Source organism: Peromyscus eremicus, unplaced genomic scaffold, assembly GCF_949786415.1.
Source record: "Peromyscus eremicus unplaced genomic scaffold, PerEre_H2_v1 PerEre#2#chrX_unloc_2, whole genome shotgun sequence".
In the NCBI taxonomy this organism is placed as follows: Eukaryota; Metazoa; Chordata; class Mammalia; order Rodentia; family Cricetidae; genus Peromyscus; species Peromyscus eremicus.
In genome coordinates, this window is record NW_026734289.1 from 2,593,596 (window position 1) to 2,617,317 (window position 23,722).

Consider the following 23,722-nt stretch of genomic DNA (forward strand, 5'->3'; position numbering starts at 1 on the left):
TCACAAATCCAAACTACAGTAGTAACATTAGTTTGACCAAAATAGAACTGGACAAAATGGTGTAGCCCTGCCTAAAAGAACTATTATTTTACAGGTTTAAGATGAACAACCTGAGAGAAAATGTGTGACTAAACATGTGGTGTGCTCTAACACAAATCCCTAGTCTCTGAAGGACATGGCCATGTAGCCTGTTTCAATTTTTAAAATAATTTTTGGGGATTATATTACCTCATTTGCATTGTTGCTTTTCTACCTCTAAGCCTTTCCATAGACACATCAATGTTTTTTTTAATTCATGATCTCCTTTTCCTTTAACAGCAGTTACTGTTTAATGTGACTTAAGTTTGTCTGCAGGATTTCTGAGCTATGAAGAAAATGGTAGGCTGCACAGGCCAGTGACTGTGTAATAAAACACACACCTCTTGGAAGAGGAACAGAAAGTGCTCTGAGAGACTGGAATAGTTTCTACTAAAATACATATTTCCCAGACTAGAGTACTGTCTGCCCCTAGGGTAGAATCCAGAGCTGTGAAGCCCTGTGCTGCCTTAGTCATTTGATCTCTGCTCATCTAGTAGAGGAGCTGCTACTCTCCTGAGGCCCTGTTGGAGACAAGCTATTGAGGAACTTTGGGCAAGCCTAGCAATCAGGAGCACCAGTAAGAGGTAGATTATGAGTTTTTTCAAGGATTCTCCTCTAATTCAGACACAGGGAACCGTGAGGTAGACTATCAGCAACGCCATGGAGAGTGGGGATTCATTGTTTTCCATGGAAGAGGAGCAGGATGGCTGAGCTGTCAGATCTGCTGGGAGTTCAAAGGATCATGTGACAGACTGCTTCTGTCGGAGAAGCAAAGAAAGAAAGGAAACTGTCACCATGAGGCAGTCTTAAAAAAATGGAGGGTTGGCTGAATGAGAGCTTTCCTAGCATGTGTGAGTCCTATATTCAAATTTATCATGAAAAGGTACAAACAAAAATTTGGGCTAGTGAGATGCTTCAGTATGTGGGTAAAGGTGCTTGCCTTAACCCTGCATCTGCAGGGCCAGTGCGGTGGAGGGTGAGAACCAATTTCCATAAGTTGTCCTCTGACAGCTCTATGGACATGTTGACTTGAATGAACCCTGTCCCTAATAAAATAAAAATGTCATGTGTTAAAATGTCACCACAAAACTCAGTATTTGCACAATCAATGCTAATTAAAATATTTCAACCAGGTGATGGTGGCACATGCCTTTAATTCCAGCTCAGGAGGCAGAGGCAGACAGATCTCTGAGTTTGCGGCCTGGTCTACTGTCCAAGTTCCAGGACAGTCAGGGATACATACAGCTACTCTGTCTTGAAAAAAATCCAAACCAAACCAAAAATTAAATAAATAAAAATAAATGTTTCCAAATCATATCCTTAATAATTTCAGAGTGAAAATGTCATGTTTTGTAACCAGGTAACACCCCTAAATGTCATGCATGAAGCCTTATAGGGAAATCGGAGAATAGCCACATGGTAAATCAGGCCATGGTGTTCAGGGCCTTGATGACCCTCAACATCAGCACACCTTTGACACTGACTCATGATTCCACAAAGTCAAACCATGGGAAGGTTCTACACTCTCACCTGGAATATGAAAAGCCTGGGTTACATCTCCACAGGCCTGTGAACATACATGATCAACAAGCAGGGATGGATATGGTAGCCCAAGTCCTTAGTCCCAGCCTTCAGGCAGAAAGAAGCAGGTGGATCTCTGAGTTCCAGGCCTGTAATGACTACGTTGAAAGACACTGTCTGGAAAAGAAAAAAAAAAACTGCATAATGGAATATTGGTCTTTTTGAAAGCAAATCAAGAAATTCTGCTCATCAAGAAAAAACTGCTGGTTGCAGATGCTGGCAAATGGCTGTAAATAAACCCTCAGACAGTAGTGAGAAAATTTCCAACTTAGAAAATATTTGAACAGAAAGGTCAACAATAATATGAGAATATAATGACCAATAAGTGGAGCTGTGGAGACACTCGGAGGGTTTGAGCAGTCACTCTGCAATCCTGAGGACCTGAGTCTGAATCCTCAGCACCTACATAAAAACAAATCCTGGAATGTCATGGAAGACTCTAACCCCAGCAAGGGATGAAGGATATAAAAGTATCCTGAGAGCATGTAGCTCAGTGAAACCCTGTCACAAAATGAAGATACATGTTATTTCTCCCTGGTATCCATGTTTGCATATATGGTTGTACAATCTCATATGGTCACACCTGTGACACACACACACACACACACACACAAGACAAGCAATGGGTAGAGGGCAATGCCCACAATCAACTGATGTGGCGATTGAAATTAGAGGAAAAACTGGAGCACCTGACCAAGAGGACTGGCCCAGTGTGCCTGAGGGAAACGGGAAATGCTGTGGCAGTTTGAATAACCACTGGGTAGGTTTGGTTGCTGCCAAACATAGGTCTCTATGAGGCAGCTTCTGGGAGAAATGGAAACACAATACAGGCTGAGCACACTTAATCCAAAACCTGAAATCTGGAATTCGAGAACACTGAATTTTAGATACAGATGTCCCTGTGTCTCATTATAGGAAATGCTGCTCAACTGGAAGTGGCTTTACTCAGGACATGGAGATCAGATCCTCCAAGGATCCTCAACCAGTCAGAGGACACCACCCTGGGCCACACCATCTGAGATCCACTCAGCCTCAGGAGAAAGCTGCAGGCATTATCATGACAACATAGACACTCAAGACTCCAGCCAGATCCAGGGTCCACCAGCTGGGGCCTGGAGGAAACTCAGCTGCAGGGTTCTGTTGATGCACCAGACCCAAAACTCCTGCCAGCCAAGCCTTCAAGGCAACATCAGCAACATGAATAGAAGCAAAGATAATCAGCTTGGGGAAGCTGTCTGCTGAGTGATGTGAAAATCCTTTTCCTCAAGGCGGACATCCAGTCACAACACCACCCTCCCCAAGGCACAGTCTAGGCAGAGGCAAACATAATATTTAGATTATCATAAACCAAGATTCAAGCAGGGGATGATCTTGCCTGTGCACGGCAGTGAGCCCTAACTTTGCCAGACAACAAGAAAGCCTATGCTCCAGGGGTGAATTGTCCCCACAGGAATACACTTGCAGGTGACTCATCTCTCCAGGACACTCCCTAACCTGATATGTGTTCCCTATTCTTTCTAAGCATTGCAGCTGAAAATATCATACAGGAAGTTCCAGAAAAGAACACCACCAAAGTTGCACATTTTACACCCTTCTGGTTGGGATAGCAAAATCTCCCATGCTGGATGTGCTTGTGACTTCCACCAAATGACCACTGTCAGTGCCCATCACTAAGGAGCCTCTTGAGTTACAGAAGGGATAGTGCTGGAGGAGAGACTTAACAGAATAGATGCCTTTAAAACCAAGAGGACCCACGAATGGCATGCGAGCACACATCATGGAGACTGCCTAATGCTGAGTCTCATGACTATGCCTAAATCTGGAGGCTACAGGTAACTAGTAAAGGCCCAAATGGTGTCCTTCTGATGGGACTATGGCTGCCCATGTGCCTCCACCCCCACCCACTTACAGGGTCTTCAGGAGTAAAGGACTCCATTACTTTCTTTGTTTTCCTCTGGTATTGCCAGAATCTGGATTCAACCACTATTCCTCCTGCAAATGACACAGTGTTTGTCCTAGAACATGAATACTGCACCATGAAGACACAGAACATGACCAGGACCACACAATAGAGAGCTAGGGCCACTGGATCTTCATGCTCAATGACAGGAAAAGCATCAACCCTTCTGTTACCTGCAGACTGGCTCCTTCAATCTCCCCAGGTATACACAGGACAGCTACTGCATGTAGTAACCTTTATATGATACTTAGTGTTTACAAGACATTGATAGAATGCCTCCTGTATGCAGGAGTTTGGAGAAGAAACAAACATCAAGTAAAAGATAAAAACACCCTAGAAAGTAAAAGCTAGAGCCACTGGGATGGCTCGGTGTGTAGAGGGCTTCATAGGGATGGCTCATTGGGTAGAGGACTTGCCATCAAAGCTGACATTGTCAGTTAAATCCCAAGTGGAAGGAAAGAAACAACTACCAACAGCTGTCCTCTGACTTCCACATGTGTTCCCATGGCACATTACCAGCAGGTCACTTCAAGTAAATTGTTGTAATTGTTAAAAAGTGGTTGAGTGCTTGCTGCTTTTGCAGAGGACTGGAGTTCAGTTCCTAGCACCCGCATGGAGGCCCACAACCATTTCAGTTCTAAGGGATTCAATGCCCTCACTGGCATCCAGAAGCATCTACATTCATGGGCACATTCCCCCACCTTCCCCCAAACAACAACAACTGAAAAAGCCAAAGCAACAAAAAACTCCACACTATCTCATGTTGGCTCCTCCTTGGTAGCGTCCATCTCTGTTTTGTACTTCACTCCTTGTCCTGGTCAGTGTTACTATTGCTGTGATGAAACACCATGAATTAAAAAAAAGCAAGTTGGGGAGAAAAAGGTTTTTGGCCTATACACATATATCACTGTTTATCATTGAAGGAAGTCAGGACAGGAATTCAAACAGGGAAGGAACCTAGAAGCAGGAGCTGATCCAGAGTCTATAGAGGGGTGCTGCATACTGGCTTGCTTCCTCTGTGGTGACTCTAGCTTTTGTCAACCTGACATAAAATCAGCTAGTGTATCCCTAGTAAAGCTTGGCTGACTGCTGAGATCTTGAATTTCCTGACTTCTTATTCTTTAAATCAGCAGAGAACAAAAGATCCCTTCCTGTCACCATCTGGCCTGGCCCAGCATGAGGCCAGCAAGACCCAACTATAGCACAGCCTCACCCATGGCCCTTCAATGGCCCTGCTTCACTCATGGTTGCATTCTTTCCCCCCACTCTGCAGTCCCTCCCTCATTACTATTTTCCCTCATCTCATAGGCTCAGCCCTTTAGTCTTTATCAGAATGGAGACTGTCTTGGAAAAAAAGGACTCCCTGTCCAGGGAGATTCTACTGCTCCATTATGCTTAACCCCTGTATGGCCCCTGGGCTCTGGGAACTCTTGGGCTGCCCCAGCTCCACAGACACTGCTTGCTGCTCCCTTTCACCTGCACACTACTTCCCTGATGTGCTTCATATAAGCACTGTAAGACCTCTGCTCTCATTGCCAGTTCTCCTTTGGTCCTTTGCTGTGCTTCAGATACTGTGTTGAACTTTCTGATTATAGCAAATCCCAACATGGCCCTGTTCCTTAATCCAGCATCCAGCAGCAGCATAGATCATGGGGCGCTCCCATTGCCATACACAGTGCAAATAGCACTCGCGTCTCTTCCCAGCAAGTACAGTGTATTGGACTGGAGAGGAGCTACTGTTCTTGTCAGTTTCCTAAGCAGAGTTGAACTAGATATGGCCCGTGTGTGTAGAAAGCACCGTTCTTTTGTTCTGAGCAAGCTCACTGTTCGGACCCCATAAGAAACCCAGTAGAGTAGAAGAGTGCTCTTTTCTAAAAAGCAGAGTGTGTTTCTTGTAAGGCGAGCCAGTGTTTGTTTTCCAGTCAGAAATGGAGTTGAATCCCATGCAGTTTCTGGTCCTACAAGCAAGAGTTGTTTTCTGGTAAGGAAAGTTACTATTGCGCTCCCATTGCATTACCCAGTGCAAATAGCACTCGCGTGTGTTCCCAGCAAGTACAGTGTATTGGACTGAAGAGGTGCTACTGTTCTTGTCAGTATCCTAAGCAGAGTTGAACTAGATATGGCACGTGTGTGTAGGAAGCACAGTTCTTTTGTTCTGAGCAAGCTAACTGTTCGGACCCCATAGGAAACACAGTAGAGTAGAAGAGTAGAGTAGAACTCTTGGGCTGCCCCAGCTCCACAGACACTGCTTGCTGCTCCCTTTCACCTGCACACTACTTCCCTGATGTGCTTCATATAAGCACTGTAAGACCTCTGCTCTCATTGCCAGTTCTCCTTTGGTCCTTTGCTGTGCTTCAGATACTGTGTTGAACTTTCCGATTATAGCAAATCCCAACATGGCCCTGTTCCTTAATCCAGCATCCAGCAGCAGCATAGATCATGGGGCCACTGGCTGCTTTGGGCCCAGGACTCAGAGCTCCTTTTCCTTAAAGGGTCACTCCAGGCTGAGACACACTGGTTTGTTGCTGGGTCTTTCAAACACAAACCCTCCATGCCTCTGAATACTCCTGGGTCCAGCCCCTCAATGCAAACCAGTATCTTCTGCTGCCTTCCTTGCCCTGCCTCTTCAGGCACAAATGCCCCATCAGAGCAGCCGAGGTCTCTCTGGGTTTCTGGTGTGCCATATGACTTTCCTTCCCTGGCTGGGGATGTCTGCATGCATGATTTATGGGTGCAGCTGGACATGGATGCAGTGCCTGACTGTGTTTATCAAGCTGGCCTCACATTCCTGGTTTCAGCAGACTCTCCTGCCTCCCAAGTGCATGGAAACAAGAATGTGCCACCATGCTGGCTAGAAAATAGGTTTGATCAAAGACACATACTTGATGTTCCTGCTACTTCCAACAGTCGGGACACCAACATTCTGAGTGTCCAGCCATCTTGGACTTTGTCTAACAGTGAGGACTCCATGAAGACACTGTCACCCTGAGGACATGGCTGTGTTAAGCAAATCAGGCAGCGTGCATACATGTCAAAGTTTATAAACAAAAATGTCAGGCTGTCATCACTCAATGGTATGGTGCTCACTGGACATGGTAAGGGCCCTAGTTCCATCCCTGCCATCACAGTAAACAAACATCTGCTGGGGATGTAGCTCTGCTAGCATCATGGAGAAGTCCCATATAAGACCACCATCATGTATGCAATCAGCAAGAATGCTTATTATCTCAAGAAAGTTTCCAGGATCCTGGGACCTGCCATCCTATGTAAAGGCAAGATGGCGAAGAATGTGAGAGATGTATGCCCTCCTTTTAATCACAGCTGAAGGTGAGTGTCGAAGGAAGTCAGCTCATCTTAGATGTGATAGATTTATGCTAGTGGCAATCATGTTAGTAACTTTTAATTTGCCAGGGCTAGTTAGTTGTTGATCAGGCTATAGTTTTCTTATTTGGTACAGGCCTGGACAAGTTCTAGGCTTTGTCAATGATCTTCTGTCAAAGATGGCTGGCCTAGTGCATTGACCATAGGGGCTAGCTCAGAGTTCCAGGCCTGGTGTGTCCTGTCTCCCTTGTCTTTGTGGTCAGAGGCACTAGTAATTAATTGTCCTTTGTTTATGACTTCTCATCAGAAACTGCCTGCCAGGTCTCAGGAAACTGAAATTGAGATCTGATCTCTGAGAGAAGACTGGTCAGCCTGTTATACCATCTGCTTGGTCCTATGATTCCTCCCTTGAGTAGTGGGTGATCTCAAATCTTGGAGATGTTTCTAATTGGTAAAAAAAAAAAACTCCATCATCAGGGTAGGAGATTATCATGGAGACTCACTGGACCAGGATGCAAGAGTCTTTTGTGTGATTTAAAATCTTAACATTAACATAGGGGATTTAAGCCAGAAGTATTGCTCATCAGGTATCTTCTAGTGGGATCAGGAAGCTGGATGCCATTGGCATCTAAGTGAGGTTGCAGAGTTGGGAATAGCCATGCAGACATTGTTCTAAACAGAGACCATTTTCCCATTATCAGTGGCAAAATGAGCCTCTCCTTATTTGGTTGTGGTGATCTGCAAGCTTGTTATGGGTTTGGTCCAAGGGCTGACATTGGGATTTTCGATCATCAGTTTAGTGGTACCCAGACAGGAATTATCATTGAGTTAAGGCATCAGTGATTCAAGAGCCTACAGCAATTAACAGAAACAAAAGGGCCAAAAGCCTTTGATGGCTGACAGACTTCCTTATGGAGAAGGAACTTTAAAATGAGAATGAGCATCAGTAAATATTATTATTATTATTATTATTGTTGTTGTTGTTGTTGTTGTTGTTTCAAGACAGGGTTTCTCTTTTCACTTTTTGTGCCTGTCTTGAATATTGCTCTGTATGTCAGGCTGTCCTTGAACTCACAGAAATCTGCATGGCTCTGCCTCCTGAGTGATTAAAGGTGACCATCAGTAATTACTTTATCTCAGGTTCCATATGACAAGAAATTACCTTTAAATATAACTTTCAAAGAGGAGAGGTCTTCTTTGCTTTTAGCATCTGAAAGTAGTTAATCAATAAAGAATAGCTAGCTGGTGACTCTTTCCAAATGGCAAAGGACAGGAGCCACACACAATATTTGGTAACAGTCATGAAATGAAGTGTTAATTTTTTCAACCAAGTGAAGTGATTCTCTGCTCTAAAGCATCATTTTCAGCACTTTTTATAAGTTTATGATCTGATTCCTCTGTTCCCAGAAAGAGATGTTCACCAGAAAGAGATGTGCAGCTTAGCTCATACAAATGCTAGCATATCACCCTCACCAAAAAAAAAACAAAAAACCAAAAAAACACATGCAAACAAACAAACAAAGTCCCACTTATGAAGGAAGTGATTTTATAAGTCATGCATTGTAACAACACCCATCTCCATGGTGTAACCCAACTTCTCTAGGTAGAAGAAACTGACACGCAGAGAGGCTAAACTGCCAAGACATAACCAAGAATTTCCTGTGTGTGCCTGCTTTCCTGCCCTTGTTTTGCACTCTTTTCCACAGACCTGCGTTTTAAACCTGTACCTGTTGCTATTTCAGACCTTATTCTCCTTGGATAGCCTTTGATGTAGCTCAAAAAGGCCTTTTTCATGTCCTAGGAGGAGAAGGAAAAAAAATCAAAGTGACTTTTCACATCTGATAAGGTCTATTTACCTTTGAAGGAGGAAATTCGTCAAAAATCTGTTTACATAAACCTTGATGAAGAAGCACAGAAGTTAGAGGGATACAGAGAAATTTTCAAAGGGGTGTGTGTACATCAGCCCTGGAGTTAATCTCCAACCTAAGGTAACTAGTGGACACACTGCCAGTCATTATTTACACCCACACATACCTGGAATTTAAGGTGCTATTTGCTCTCAGGTTTAAGGAGCATCTTCTGACCTTCAATGAAGGACATAGCTTAAGATTGAAATTCAAAGTCAAGACTGTGAATTCAGACCCAATTCCCCATATCTGAAAAGTTTAATGGTCAGGAAATTCAAAGAAAAATTCATTCATTGATGTCTAGCTTGTTGTATATAACACAGTGGAAGAATTTAGCATTGTACTTGATAGGGTAAGACAATATCAGGGGACGTTTGTTGACAGGGTGAAGTGGTTTGTGAGTCTATGGGTGTCTCTGTGTCTTTGTAAAACTTTGACAAGGAAACACAGGTTGGGTTCAGGAGGAAGTAGGATCTCTTCCTCGGAGACAGATATGGTGCTGTTGAGCATTTCATGAAATACACATCTCACTGACTTGTGAAAACTCCTCTGTCAGAGAGTGCTTTCTTAACATCTTTATTACACTGAGTTATCAGGCACAGCAACTTAGAATGTTAAGAAGTGATCATATCCCACAATTCCAGGTAATAGTTCCACTTTTGGGAAATTGAGGTAGGAACTCAGCTAATCATATCACATCCACAGCCAAGAGCAGAGATAAACAAATGTACACATGCTGCCAGTTTGCTTATGCTTATGCTCTAGCTTCTTCATATGTACACAGTACAGGTTGCAGACAATGAAATGATTCTGCCCATTTTAGGGACTCTTATCTCAATTAACAATAAAATCTGACAGAGACATGCGCCAAGTAAATCTGATCTATATATTTCCTCATTGAGGGTCCCTCTTCCCAGGTGACTAGTTTGATTCAGTCTGATAATGAAAACTAAGAATCGGCAGGAGGTGGTGGTGCACACCTTTAATCCCAGCACCTGGGAGGCAGATGTAGATGAATCTCTGTGAGTTCAAGGCCAGCCTGGTCTCCAAAGTGAATTCCAGGAATGGCTCCACAGCTACACAGAGAAAGCATGTCTCAAAACTAAGAATTACATTGCCCCAGCATCACTGAAAGGATTTGAGGAGATTTCTGCCTGCATTCAGAGCTGTGGTTCTCAACCTGTGTGGGTCACCACCCCATTGGGGGTCGCATATCAGATATACTGCACATCAAATATTTGAATTACAATTCATAACAGTAGCAAAATTAGGACTGGAGAGATGGCTCAGAGGTTAAAAGCACTGCTTGCTCTTCCAAAGATCCTGAGTTCTATTCCTAGCAACCACATGGTTGTGGTTGTAATGATATCCGTTGCCCTCTTCTGGCCTGCAGGGATATGTACAGACAGAATACTGTATACATAATAAATAAATAAATCTTTTTTAAAAAAGTAGCAAAATTAAAGTTAAGAAACAATGAAACAGTTATGTTTAGGGCTCACCACAACACGAGGAACTACTGTTCATGCTATTTAAAGATTTAAAGGGTCAGAGAATTGGAAAAAAAATAACCATTGATCTAGAGTGTCCAGTGCAACCCAAGTGTCTATGCTTCTAACTATGAAGGGGCTTGCAAAGGATTTTCCTGAATATCCTTTGCTCTAAGGGAAACTCAAGTTCTGTGTGGAAGACTCCAGCTATCTGACCACATTTACTACCCAGTAACAGCAGACTACTTTGAGCTACTGAAAAGAGAGGACAAAACCCACTACATACATGCCGATGACACAGATTTTAGTCGCATTAGGCTCCATGACCATTTCACACTCCTATGGGTACTTGTTCCTAGGCTGTATCAGCCTCTTCCTCTAGCATAACTCTGCCTAGCTGTTTCCTGTAGACTCTTTACCAGGAAGTTGTTTAACAAGTGTCCTTCTCAGTCATCATTAAGTCTATAATGTCTTGTGGCTAAGGACATAAGGAGATGTAGGTACTTTTTTTTAATTTTACATCTTTTTTTGTATTGTTTTGTTTTTTTCATTTTTCATTATTAAGAAATTTTCTCCTCACCCCACATACTGTCCACAGAGCCCCCCTCTGCCCTCTACCCACCCCCATCCCACTCTCCCAAGCCACTCCACATTCCCATATCCCCCAAATCAAGGTCGCCAATGGGCAGTCAGCAGAGCCCAACACACTGAGCCTAGGCAGGTCCAATACCATCCACACTAAACCAAGGCTGTTCAAGGTGTCACACCACAGGCACTGGGTTCCAGAAGCCTGCCCATTGACCATGGATAGATCCCTTTACCCTGCCTGGGTGCCTCTCAAACAGTTCAAGCCAAACAACCATCTTCTGTATCCAGAGGACCTAGTCCAGTCTCATGGGGGCTCCACAGCCACCAGTCCACAGTTCATGGCTTCCACTAGTGTGGCCAGGCACCTCAGTTGCAGGTACTTATGATGAACTTTAGCATATATAAATTTCTATGATATTATTACCTTGTGTACATAAAATTTCAGTAGGAGATAAAGATTCAGTTCTACACAGGGAAAGAACTGGAGGATGTTCAATCAGGGAGAGATCTCTGGCTTTGGATGAAGGGGATGCTGAAGAGCTTCCTTTGTATCCCAGTAGAGGCTCCTGCAAAGGTCAACTTGACTTCTAGTGTAAGGAAAGCTCATTAGCAGGGAAGCAATGTCAGTTCCCATGACATCTGAAGCTCTTCCCTAGACATTCTATTGTATCCTGGAGAGCCCTGGCATCCTCTGTGATGTCACTATGTTGTGGCAACACCCACTGTCCTTGGGAAGTTTATTCAGTGCCTTCACAATTTACTGATGAACATGATGGCATACTGAAGAGTCTAAATTGGAAAGAGAATGGAGAGGGTAGAGAGAACAGAGAGTGATGGAAGAAAGCTGATCTTCAGCCTCCGTGTAAAACATCAAGGAAGAAATGATCGGGAGAATGGTGCAATGAGTTCTGTACAGGAAAAGGGAAGCTTCCTGGAGGAAGTGGACTTGAGCTGAATCTTTCAGCAATGGGAAATAGAAAGTTGGAGTTTCTAGAAACCAACAGAACTTCCCTGCTTGTCATGCCTCTTGAAATTCAAGGATTCCAGGATATTAATTGTATTGCCTCAGAAGTCAGGAACTGGTAAGATCAAAGCTTTATGCTGGGAACTCTTGGCTTTCATTCCTTTTGGAGGATAGGCATTGGTGAGTGAACATGAGACCAACATTAAAGAAGGAGGGATTAATGAGGTGTGCCCATTTTAAGGCAGAACATCACTCTACTCCAAACATACTTGTAGATGTAATTCAGTGTAGATGTAGCCAATGGTTTTATCAGAGAGAAAACACAGAGCCGATTCAGAGATGAAAGCCAAGAGGTCAGAGCCAAGAGCCTCACCCTTTCTGATTCAGGGATCCTTCTCAGCCAAGAGAGCTCTACGAAAGAGAGGAGCCCTCCTTCCTGTGTGTCTGTCTCTATAGTCTCTCTGTTCTGGCTTCTGATTGGTTGTAAACCCAATCATGTGACTGCCTCGTCACTGCCTGTATGTACCGCCCTCCAGGTCCTTGATGGCGTACACCACCACTGCCACGCACTTGCTATGGCTCTAATAGCTCTGACCCCATGCAACTTTATTTATTAACATAAAATACCACCACATTTCCCCTTTTCTAATTTAATAAAAAGAAAAAAAAGAAAAAGGTTATAACTAACAAAAGAAAAACTACATACAAAAGTACAATAACTATATACAATGTCTAAATAATTTCTAGTCCATTTGTATTTGACAAATTCAGAGAAAACAATTTCATTATTTATCCTATTTTGTCAAGTCCAAAATGTATCTAATTCACTTTCTATCCTAATTAATTTTCAACTATAACTAACTAATCTTCAACTATAACTAACCAATCTTCAACTATAACTAACTAACTTTCATTTCTTTATGTCCTAATAGTTGGTAATAATCACATTCAAGGATCAGAAAATTGCATCATTAAATGAACGGTATAAGTACAATTAGAAATATACATATAGCATTTTCTAACAATATCAATTCCAATATATATAACTTGTATACAGTATAAAACAATCCAATCCAATGTAAAATACTTAAAACTAGTAATTGTCATTTTCTTCTTTTTTTTTTAAATAAGAACCTTAAATCTAATCTCCTTTGCTTAGCCTTTTTCCTAACCCTTGACAACAACTTGTAACCAACCCCCTAAACAACGAAAATTATCCCAGACCCAAAACCCATGAAAAAGATCAAAAAACCACCTGCCCCACACCACCTCTTTGGGAATGTGGGCGTCATATTCTTAAAAATGCTTCCTACTGGGTATGGGCGAAGTTATCTTTATCCTGAAAGAAAAATTTTAGATTAATTGTCAAATTCTAGGAAAGGTAACCATATCCTTCATTATCCAGTCTGTGTATAATGCCAAAGTTCAGGGTTCATCTCAAATCCTTATTCAAGTAGTCTTTGAGACTGGATCATTTCAGCTAGTCATCTCAAAATTACTCTGAGCACCTTGTAATTCAAAGCTGATCAGTTGTCTCATTTGTCCAGTACTCTTCAGATTCCTTAACCTCCATTCTCCTAAAAGACAAAAACAAAAACCTTTCCCCAAGACTAATTTTTGGGGATGTTCCTTTTTGGCAAATTACCATCTGATTAAATGAAAAGACATGTGTTACTGGTATAAGTTAGTTTAAATTGGATGTTCATGTTGGTTGATGAACTATCACCTCCTCTAATTAAGAGGTTTCTCTTGTTCAAATCGAACCTTTATCAATTTTGATGGTACCCACAACTTATCTTCTGCTGTAGAAACAAAAGCAAAACCTCGTCCCCAACGTAACACATACCCTGGTTTCCATTCTGAGGTCAGCACATCCTTAAAGTATATAGGCTGATTTAATTCTGTAGTTTTTTCTATTATCCAATGTCTCTCTGCAGCTGTTGTTCCTTTCTCATTGTCATTAAGAAAATTCAAAGTTAATAGAGCATTATGCAGTCTGTTTCTGGGGGTTTTTGTTACCCCTTTCTGTTTATTTAGCATATCCTTTAGAGTTCTGTTTGATCTTTCTATAACTGCTTGACCTGTAGGATTTAATGTCCCAATTCCTAACAGTTGAACGTACCTCCTGAAGAGGCCAAGTTGGATGCCAAAATTCTGGTGCAATTATGGTAACATCCGCACCTGTGTCTACCAGACCAGACAACAAAACATCATTTATTTTTATCGATAATTTTGGTCTTTGTTCATTAATAGAAGTTTGCCAAAAAATTTTCTTTATGTTTTCTCCTGAATTTTCTATTCTCTCTGTTTCATCATCCTGACCAGCATGACTTATTCCAATAGGCATTTTGTTATTTAATTGCTCTGAGTAGGGGTTTCCTCTATGACTGCAGGAAAGGTTTGAACTGGATTTGCTATTGGGGCCTGCATGAGGCCCCTCTGGGAGTTTCCCGAAGACTGAGGCAAAGGATTACCCTGTCTGTCCCTTGTTGATCTACATTCGTTGGTCCAGTGTTTTCCCTTACCACACCTTCTGCATACTCCAGAAGGAAGGGGCATTCTGTTGCCATTGTTCCTTGAGGAAACATTGTTTCTAGGAATGACCTGTTTACAGTCCCTTTTCAAATGTCCTTGCCTTCCACATCCAAAACATCTAACATTACTCAAACCTCTTGAAATTGCTTCTCCTACCCACGTATCATCATGCTCATGAGTTTCAACATTAATCGTGTCTCTAATCCAATCTTCCAAAGGTGCAGATCTTGCCTTTAATGGCCTGATTATTGTTTTGCATGCTGCATTCGCATTCTCCAAGGCCAAAGTTTCAATTATTATCCTACCAGCTTCTGAATCTGGGACCATTCTCTTTACTGCTGAAGCCAGTCTTTGTAAAAAATCTGTGAAAGATTCTTTTGGGCCTTGTATAACCTTTGTAAATGACTCAGTTTTTTTTCCTGGTTCCTCAACTCTGTCCCATGCATTCAAGGCTGCTGTTCGACATAAAATTAGGGTTTGGACATCATATAAACATTGTGCTGGTGCTGAAGCATATTGACCTTCTCCCATAAGCTGATGCTGGCAGACTTGTATTCCTTTATCCCTCCACTGTTTTTCTATGTTTTTAGCTTCATCCTTGAACCAAGTTAGCCACTGAAGCCTTTGACTGGGTTCCAGAACAGCTTGTGCCAGCTCCCACCAATCCTGTGGTACAATCCTATTATATGTTGACCAAGATTTTAACATTTGCTTTACATATGGGGAATGCATGCCATAAGATACTATTGCCTCCTTAAACCTTTGCTGTGGGATGTTCTGTATAGCAAATGTGTTGCTAATTAGTCAGTAAATAAAACACTGATTGGCCATTGGCTAGGCAGGAAGTGTAGGTGGGACAAGGAGGAGAATAAAGTTGGGAAGTGGAAAGCTGAGTGAGAGAGACACTGCCAGCCGCCACCATGACAACCAGCATGTGAAGATGCCGGTAAGCCACGAGCCATGTGGCAAGGCATAGATTAATGGAAATGGATTAATTTAAGCTGTAAGAACAGTTAGCAAGAAGCCTGCCATGTCCATACAGTTTGTAAGCAATATAAGTCTCTGTGTTTGCTTGGTTGGGTCTGAGGCTGTGGGACTGGCAGGTGAGAGAGATTTGTCCTGACTATGGGCCAGGCAGGAAAACTCTAGCTACAAATGGCGTCCAACGTGGTGTCAAGAGTTTCCACCTAAAAACTGAGAAAAGATTCTAAAACAGAGCTAAAAACAGTTCCTAATCGTCTCTCTCAAATGAGCGGCAGCTGCTGGTTTGAGTTACTTGTGGGTTCCTGGCATGCACGCTCGACCTGCCTATGGTAGAAATGAGGCCTCTGCAAGTGGCACATTAAGCTGCATGGTGGATTTAGCTTTTGCTAGTATAAAACAAAAAAAGAGGTTCCTGGGCTACATGCTGCTTTGATAGAAGCATAGAGACCCACGATAGCTCCCAGAGCTGGTGGTAAACATAACACCGAAATGTTGGGAAGCTGAGGTGGGTGGAGCCAGCAGCCACAGCTGCTGCAGTTTAAAGCAATAGATTCACAATAAGACAGATTCAGATGTAATAGTTTACAATGTGTGTAAAATATACGTAGGCTTGAAAGAGACAAAAAAGGTGATATATACAGTTATAGAAACAAATACATAGTTTTAAAAAATGAAGTCTTTAAAGAGAATAAAAATATAAAAAATAAGCCACGTAAAGATGAATATTACACAGAGAATCTGGATTGTGTTGTTTTTGGGATTCTTAACTGCAGAGAGATATGTGATTGTAAAGGAAGCTGAGTTAAACCAATATGCATATTTTAAAGATATCTTGATTTCAAAATTTGGATGTAAGGATATGTTGCTTTGGAAAGGAGTCTCTGCTTTTGTTCCCACAGAAAGCCAGAGGCTATGGATTTGTTCAAGATTAAGATACATCAGGTTTGACCAGCCAAGACCCCCTGAAAGGTCTCTGATGATACCATGGCACAGATGATCCAACATCCGGAATGGTTTCAAGGCAACTGACTCAGATGATACAGCCTCATGGACTACTCCATGGTCCTAAAATTTTGTTTGTTTCCCCATAAGATACAGCGCCCCCCTCCAGCAGGAAGTAGTAAGAGAAGCTACGCCCAAATTCCCAAATTATATGTAATTTTACTTTGTTAAGGTTAAAACCTTCCTTTTTGAAAAAAAAAATGGGGAAGTGCTGTGGGATGTTCTGTATAGCAAATGTGTTGCTAATTAGTCAGTAAATAAAACACTGATTGGCCATTGGCTAGGCAGGAAGTGTAGGTGGGACAAGGAGGAGAATAAAGTTGGGAAGTGGAAAGCTGAGTGAGAGAGACACTGCCAGCCGCCACCATGACAACCAGCATGTGAAGATGCCGGTAAGCCACGAGCCATGTGGCAAGGCATAGATTAATGGAAATGGATTAATTTAAGCTGTAAGAACAGTTAGCAAGAAGCCTGCCATGTCCATACAGTTTGTAAGCAATATAAGTCTCTGTGTTTGCTTGGTTGGGTCTGAGGCTGTGGGACTGGCAGGTGAGAGAGATTTGTCCTGACTGTGGGCCAGGCAGGAAAACTCTAGCTACAAACCTTCGTAAATCTAACATTTCAATTGGAAGACAAATATTTTGTGTAGTCATTTGATCAGGCAACTGCTGTATGATTACTGGACAAACTAAGGGTGACTGTGTGAAAACAGGCTTTCTTTCTGTAACCCTATGATAAAATCTTGAAGCAACTTCACTGTTAGTTTCTTCTGTCTGAGTTTTTACAAGAGTATCAAGTTTTTCTAAAGCTGTCACCCTGGCACTTAAATTGTTCAAGATTAAGATACATCAGGTTTGACCAGCCAAGACCCCCTGAAAGGTCTCTGATGATACCATGGCACAGATGATCCAACATCCAGAATGGTTTCAAGGCAACTGACTCAGACAATATCTTCTTAAATAGTAAAATAAGAATAAATATAGTAATAAAATGCATAATTCTATCAACGTTAATCTTCGCATATAACTGTTCCAATGTTAGACTGTCTAAAATTGCAAACAAAGCCCAATTTTCTTCTAATGAACACAGAAAACCCATTATCTCTTTTTTTTTAAAATGTGGAAAAAAATTTCTCTTTAAATAGTTTCCTTTAAAATATTGGATAACCAAGTCCTCGTAGAACAGTACAAATCCGAGGGAATTTAAAAACAGCCACCTAGTGTCCGAAGTGTGAATCCAACTTAGCAGTTAAATGGTTTTTAACAGATTCTTGTCACGTTGGGCGCCAAATGTAGATGTAATTCAGTGTAGATGTAGCCAATGGTTTTAACAGACAGAAAACACAGAGCCGATTCAGAGAAGAAAGCCAAGAGGTCAGAGCCAAGAGCCTCACCCTTTCTGATTCAGGGATCCTCCTCAGCCAAGAGAGCTCTACGAAAGAGAGGAGCCCTCCTTCCTGTGTGTCTGTCTCTATAGTCTCTCTGTTCTGGCTTCTGATTGGTTGTAAACCCAATCATGTGACTGCCTCGTCACTGCCTGTATGTACCGCCCTCCAGGTCCTTAAAGGCGTACACCACCACTGCCACACACTTGCTATGGCTCTAATAGCTCTGACCCCAGGCAACTTTATTTAAAAACATAAAATACCACCACACACACTGGCTAACTTTAGGTACTTCCCAGCTGTTCTGTGTTCCTGAGTTGTCAGTGAGGTGACTTGTTGAGTCTGGTGACCATGTTCTACCTTTATATGTCTTCTCCATCAATAGATATATGATTAGTGACCTCTCAAGATATTTGGAGAAACTCTAAATTACTGGGGTGATTATGAACTATTGTAATTTTCTGCTAACTTGTAAACCCATAGGATTGTGGACTCTGCAGCCAAGATAAATTCTGAGTCTACAGCTGTGAATAAGCCTGAAGAGGCTATCTCCTTCGTTACTTGGAGCATGTGTTATGAGGGCAAACCAGAGAGCTGAGATAACCCCTTCCCTTCAAATAGAGGAGACAGCTGAGTTCCCCAGAGGGGGCATCTGAAGCATGGAACAAAATAATTTGGGGTGTCACAAACTTTCTCAAACATTTGATTAGGACTCAGGGTGGTCTGTCCATCCTCTTTGCCTTGTCATATTACAAGTTAATTTATCTTCATCTACTCACAAGGAGCACCAGGGAGCCACCATTCCACCAAACCTTCCTCACCAAGATGCAGGTGAAGCAGAAGGTCCAGAGACTAACGGGTCAGATACAGCAAATGACTATTGAAAGAAATTAGCAGTGAGATTGCCTGATCTTTATCACAGAAGAGAGCATGAAAAATAGGTATTCATAGTTTCAAACCCTGAGGTTTCAATCCCAGGTCCACTCTGTCATCATTAATTCATTTTATATAAGGTCTGTGTTTCTGGTAGGCTGCATCTTTAGGGTATGCCTTCAGGGTATGCCAAAATCATGTCTCTGAACTCCTCCCAAAGGCAGAACCTCAAATGTGGACAGGAATGGCATGAGGACAAAGACTATTCTGCTTCCTCTAAAAAGAAACAAAAACAGCCTGTGGCATGAGTCATAGTACTCATGGACTGAGGCAGTAGTATGAATTCCCAGCATGACTTTGAAGAAAATCTATCAAGTGCTGTCTAGTGTGAGATGTTAGTTACTGTGAGTTTGAGTTAATTTTTGTTACTTGCTTTAAAAGGCCTTGTACATTTGATTCTCCAAGCAGCAGTTGGAGAGGCCTGGTCAAACATCTAAATGTGTCCATACAGGGACTCAGACTGATCCCTGCTCCTTTTGTTACCCTTTGAGAGGACACTCCTGCATGCATTTGTTCAGCATCCAATTGATAGAGTTCTCCCTCTATCACTCAGTCTCTCTTTCTCTGTCTAAGTATCACATTATCTGTCCTTCTGTCTCTCACATACATGTGTTTATGTTGTGTATTTTTCTATGTGTTTGTGCATGTATCTCCCTCTAGTGCCTGCAGTCAGGGATCTGTGGTTGGGCATGTGTAGTTCCCTATCTCACAGTTCCCAGGTGATACCTTGGTGAAAATTGGGAGCACCATTTTGAGTATTATAGTTCTACCAGTGTACTTACTTTAGTGACACATAGATATTTCCTTGGAGGTGTTCATAAATCTATCATGATGTTGCATCCCATCCTCAAAACTTTTCACGATGTTATTTTGGTCTCCATCATGACACATCCCATCATAGAGTATTTGTTTTTGAAGACAGGAGAAACATCTTCACAGACTCCGGAGGGTACACACCTGTGGAGTAGACACCAGGGAAATTCTTAGACAGCTATTTCGGCAAGCCTCCTGAGAAAATCATGCAACTCCACTTCCCATCATCTAAACAGCCTGCCTCTATTGGCATAGGGTCAGAATAGGTGTAAGTAAATTGTTTGCAACTCTGTGGGTTTGGTCCCGGGTTTTGGTACCAACAATATAAGTAAATTTGTTGCAACAACTCTGGGGAAAGGTGTCCTGACTACCTAGGGAGTCAGGCAACACCTTGATGTGCTTAGGACAGCTCTGATGGCTGAAATTGCTAGGAGACAGTTCAGCCCTGGAGGGTGAAATATCCTGGACACCTCAAGCTGCTCACAACAGCTCTTCCCTGAAGATGTCTCAGAGACCTGGAGCTGTTGTGCACAGCTCTGACAGCTGGAACTGCAAAGAAGCAGCCCGACCCTGGAAGGGACAATTTTCTGACTTCTTTGGAAATTCAGACCTGGAACTAATGGAGGATGATCTCCCTGCAGGATACAAAAAATCCTGCTCTTCTCCTGGAGAGCTGCTACAGCTGAGCTTTGCTCAGTCCGCTCTTAAGGGGGCTTCCTTGTTGAGCTCTGCTTCTCTTGCCTATGCTGTGGCTTTCTTTTGCTTCACTTAGCAAAAAGGGAAAAAACCCTGCAGGAATGTAGCAACGTACTCTGGCTCTGGAGAAAAGTGTTACTTTTTAGCTCTTTATGGCTCTGTCCACTGAGGCACGACTCGGCAAAGTCCTTCTGTTCAGCTTCTCCTTGCTCTGCTCTTTCAGTCCCCTCTTGCTCTGTCCACTGGGGGACATCTCAACAAGGATCTTCTCTATGCCAGTGAATGAAGATCATCACACCCAAAATTCTTTTGAGAAAGATATTTATTTGAGAATGAGGAGTCCGGAAGAGTAGCTGCCTCTACCAGGGTGGACAGAACAGCCTTTTTTTTAATACTGACAAGACAGGGCAGTTTACACTGGATGTTTTGGAAGTGCAGTCAACCTCGGGTTGACTTGGGGCCCAGGGTTCTACTGTTCTGCTCTGTGATTGGTTGATTTCACAAGGCAGTTGGCCAGGGGCAAAGATGGCTCTGATCTGAATGAGCCAAACTGTGTTTCCTTCTGCTCTGATCTGTGTATTTTTTCCCAAGTTCTGGGCTCCAGGTTCAGGGTGGGTTTTTCTAGCCAGCCCTTTGTCCATACAACAGCAAGTATAATAAATACCAGAAGTTCCCACTACTTAGGAGACAGGATGTGGCATCCCATGACATCCAGTAGTCTAGAACACACCCTGAATTCCTGTGATACTTGAAGCCTATGTTCATGGAGTTCATTACCTCTAGGTCCAGGACTTACTACCTGCCAAACACTTTCTATGAAAAGGTCAAGATGGGGCATGAGCAGGTCATGTCACACATGCAGAGCTTAAAGAATGAGAACACCAAGGCCTCAGAGAAATTAAATGATCTGGCCGAGGAGTCAGTCTTCCATTGTTAAGTGCCTGTTGTTCAGGGGACCACAACATTGTGCAATGGCCATCTCTGGCTTTTTTTGTTGCTGTACTGCAGAGTCTGAAGCTCTGGCTCCAGCCTTTCTGCCTCTTAGCAAGCTTCCTTAGCAAGTAGTGCTTTGTCTTATGCTTCTCATTCTCAGCATTGCCAGTAGTGAAAGAGACTGTTAGCTACTCACAACCCCATATTGTCATATTTAATAGCCTCCAGAACTACTATTTTTAACCTTCCTAATCATATGAACATTGAAGTATAATTCCTCATGTTTTGACATTTCACCATGAAATTATTTTTCTTGCTATGTCATAACTGTAATCACAACTGTTATCAATCATAATGTAAATATCTGTTATGCAGAGTATCTGAGATGCCTCCTCTTTGAAAGAGTAATTCCATCACCAAATGAGTCATGATGCTTAGAAGTCCAGTTTGCAACACGAGATGGATATCATATATGGTTTTGTGCAGGGGTCTATTGCCATAGGACTGCTACACCACTAGTGTCTCCTACCCTCACTCAGAGGGGATTTGTCCTTTACATACTGATGTTTCCCCATTTACATGGTCAGAGAAGGGCAGATGAGCAATCTGTTTTCTTACTACAGGTTCTTGGATTTCTTTTGTTGTTGATGTTTTCAGAAATAGTATGATTCTTTCTGGAATTCCTTTTTCTCTACTTTTGGCCAAGAGAAAAATGTCAGAGACCGCCCCCCCCCGACACAGAAAAAGCAGAAAAGAACAAGCAGCTGGGTCAAGGTTAAGTCTAGCACCATTTCCTCTTGTAATATTAGCCAGTTTAACCTTTAACCCACTTGTGTTTAATTCATTAGTTTACTCATATACACATACCTCCCCACCCACATTCTACTTAATCACCATTTTCATGACAGTCAACTGTTTATTTTTTTGTCCATGCACCAGTAGTTCTGGGAAGTGAGTCTTTTGTGAGAATCATTTGACAATCAATCCCTGCTTCTCTGCCTGAAGCTGAAATCCAATGATGGAGATGGATCAGTCACACATCACACACCTTCATGTCATTATGAGGAGAGAGGTGCTATGAACATCCTTGAGGGAGTAAGTTCAAAGTCCAGCACCATTTGCTTTTTGCACATTTGCTTTCCAGGGTTTATATATGATCACAGTGGGGATAGCAGCTTGCAAGTAGGAGAGTCCCCTGCAAAGGTCAGGTGAATCATTCTCTTTGTCACCTCTTTGGGTGGCATGTGGCCTTCTTCCTCCCATTCTCTGCATGCCAAGGTGGTCTCTTCACTTTGACAAGCTGTTGGTTCACACTTATAGAGACCTCAGTGGGAGTTAGGCAGCAGTGTTTACTGTATGTTCTGTTCTCTTTTCTTTGGTCCTCTCCCATCGTTTTTGACCAAATTCCCTATCTGATAATCTCCAATATGTTGGAACCACAGTGTCAATAACACTAGCGAAGACTGAATGTATTGTCACTTTTGAACGTGATGCCCATATCATAGCTGAGGGACTGTTTTACTCTCCATGTCAGTATGTAGCTCTGCCATGCTGAGAGGTTTTGAGCTCTGCCCCCTGACCCAACATCAGTGATTTTTGTTTCTGAAGCTTCTGGGCCCTGACCCAGCTAATTGTGAGGTTCCATTCATCCTTCCATTTGTGTGGTCTTTAACTTGAAGTGGTGTCATTCTTATTAGAGGAGTGTGTTACATACAGTGATCCTTTTATAGAACTAAGTGTTTTACTGGTTCTTTTGTATGATTTGTCAGGTTTGATTTTATTAGTATTGGCTGAGTGTTCTCTTGTGCTGTATGGGTTGAGATTCAGAACTCGTTGACTTGAGTTCTGATCATTGTTGTTTCTTTCTGACTAATGATATTTCATTTTTATGTTTTCAACACATAGTTATTTGTGAATGAACTCACACACATAGCATTCACTCACTTGTGCACACACTATAACTCACATGTAGATGGTGGATGGGAATAGTTTACCAGTGTTCAATGCCTTTATTCTACCATGTTTCCCAGGATTTGAACTCAGACTTGTTGGCATTTACCTTTACTTGCTGAACCATCTACTAGTCCCTAATTTTTAAATGTATACCTTTATATCAAATAGACTTTGACTTCCCTCTTGCAACACTTTATTTTTTGTAGATTCCAATGCTCTGTTATTTTCATACATTTCAAGAATGTTATGCTCTATTCCTACCACCATTTGTGTCTAAGAACTTTGGAATCCACTCCCAATTTTTTTTACCATCTCACTGATTGTTCAGTGTTTTGTTTTTCTGGCCTCCATGTGTTTATATATTTTCTATAGTTCATTTTTGTTCTTTTTTGTATTTTTTACACTGTGATCTTATAAAAATAAAAGTTATTTCAATTACCTTGTTTTTGAGAAGATTTGCTTTGCATAAAACCATCTTGAAAAGTAACTGCTCAGGCTGCTGATAAAAATGAATTCTGCTACTGTTCCATGGAAAGTTCTGTAAATGTTAAATCAGTCCATTTATTTGTATATCAGTTGTTCATTGCTTTCCTTTTGTTT

The 23,722-nt window shown here is 42.1% G+C and overlaps 1 long non-coding RNA gene across 1 annotated transcript in view; it reads right to left on the bottom strand.

Moving 5' to 3' along the window:
• Positions 1–766: 766 nt before the first annotated feature.
• Positions 767–23,722, bottom strand: part of LOC131901099 (uncharacterized) — a 79,317-nt gene continuing 56,361 nt past the window's right edge. Inside the window, exon 3 of the long non-coding RNA XR_009376359.1 lies at positions 767–836. This is a non-coding gene — a long non-coding RNA (uncharacterized LOC131901099). The remainder of the gene's footprint in view (positions 837–23,722) is intronic.